The sequence below is a fragment of the Pteropus vampyrus genome, unplaced genomic scaffold (genome assembly GCF_000151845.1).
Source record: "Pteropus vampyrus isolate Shadow unplaced genomic scaffold, Pvam_2.0 Scaffold48, whole genome shotgun sequence".
NCBI lineage: Eukaryota > Metazoa > Chordata > Mammalia > Chiroptera > Pteropodidae > Pteropus > Pteropus vampyrus.
The window spans coordinates 7,407,235-7,409,158 of NW_011888829.1; the positions used below are offsets into that span (position 1 = coordinate 7,407,235).

At 51.2% G+C, this 1,924-nt stretch overlaps 1 protein-coding gene across 1 annotated transcript in view; it reads left to right on the forward strand.

Annotated features, from left to right (window-relative positions):
* Positions 1–1,924, forward strand: part of LOC105291679 (plexin-A4) — a 101,275-nt gene that overhangs the window by 97,579 nt on the left and 1,772 nt on the right. The gene's annotated exons all lie outside the window — the stretch shown is intronic.

Genomic DNA, 1,924 nt, shown 5'->3' on the forward strand with positions numbered 1-1,924 from the left:
CACCTCCAAATTCCGGGTGAGGCCTGTTTAACTCTAGTGACACAAGGGCAAGGCCTGGGGAGACAGGAAGCAGAGGGGTCAGGGAGGGGGGACTGGCCGGTCACTCGGGATGTGCTCTTGGCCCCATTCACTAGGGGCGCATCCCGTGTCCTCGACCACGAGGACCACATCATGATGTCTCCCTGCAGTGAGCACTGCCCCCAACTGCACAGAACCCCTCCTGTTCCTTCTCCACTGTAAACTGCCTCTGCTTTGTAATTCCCATAGATACGCCATGGACTCCGAACCAGGGGAGCCCCTCACCTGTCCAGACCGCAATGGCTTCGATCCCCAAATCCAGTTTCCCACGCCCCACCTCCCCCTGTTTTGTGCCTGAACATGTTCTCCACACAGAGTAATGGCGAGGACTCTGCCCGTCACTGGCCTGCCCTGTTACCTGGGGCAAGTTCCTCACCGTCTCCAAATCTGGTTTTCTCATCTGTTAAGATGAGAATATAACGACTTTCTCACAGTTGTTGAGAGGATCGAGTGAGGTCCGGATTGTAAAGCACCAAGAGCAGGTCCTGACATCTCGTAAGTTTTTAATGGATGGTAGGCAGCTCCTAGCAGCAAGCGACACCCCCCTTGGAGAATGGCACCAAACACAGTAGTTTCTCTAAAAATGTCTGATAAACGAATGAAGTAGTCGGTGCAAGAATCTCTCAACAACCCAAATCCTGAAACGCAAGTATAGCACTTAGCTTCCCAATAAAATACAGAAATGGATAACAAAACATGGGAAGTGCCTGAGACAAGGGCCTGGGAGCAGCCGGTTTGTTTTGGGATGTGGTCCTGAGAAACAGGAGTGGGGTAGGGGTATGAGGACAAGCCAATCCAAGGGTGGACCATCAAGCTGGTCCTCACCGGGGGCAGTGGGTTCAGTCCCCCTTGGGCCTCTAGGAACATTAGAACGCACCTCAGAATGTGTCCCCCGGCTCCCATCACCCGCTGCTCAAAGTTGGCAGGGGCCGTTCATTCCCTCGGGAGTGACAAAGTGGTTCCCCACAGCGACTCTAGTGGTAGAAGCAGGGGGCCCCTGGGGCAGAAGGCAAGGGTTGCAGCGTCTGTCCCTAAAGCAAACGCTGTCGGGCTACACTGTGTGCCCCCTGGTTGCCATGGCAACAGCTGAGGATGAAGGCGGGTCAAGAGGGTCTGAGGTAGGACACCAGGGAAATCTACAGCACAATATGGAAGCCTTTAAAACCCTTCGTCGTTCCGTGAGAGCAAGATTAAAGACATTTCAAGAAGTGTTTTCTTGCTAAGAGCCCTCAATTTCCTCCCACCTCTTCACTTTTCCATTCCTTCCATCACTGGCCGCAGTCATGGCCTTTTCCCCTACTTTTCGTTATTCATAAGGAAATGAAGTTTTTATTCCAACTTGAAAGTTGTGACATACGTGAGATCAGGAGAGAACATCAAAGCGACACCTGGACACGGATGTTGGAGAGGCTGGATTCGCCCACCGGCTCTGTGACTCACCAGATTCACGGACGACTTCTCCCAGGGACTTGTTCCTGTGGAGCCCTCCCTGTCCCCTTCTGCCTCTCTCCTCTGTGCCACACAATTAGCACCTCGTGGGGGGCCTGTAGCCTCTAATTGCCTGTAACGCACCATTCGGCCCTTTATCTCAACGCAATCAATGCTGATATGTACGTGATCATCTTATTCCCTAATAATTTCAGCCTTTTTATGTCCTGTCTTCTCAACTCAGTATTAGACCAGGTCTTATTTTCTTTTATTCTGAACTCAATGCTGGATACACAGCAAGAAGACGAACGTCCATTGTTGTCTCTAAAGCACTGTGATGTCAGATCGTGTACCAGAAGAAGACGGTGTAATAAAACCCAACTAATCCTGAAGATGAGGTGTTCTAAGTGATGTTAGT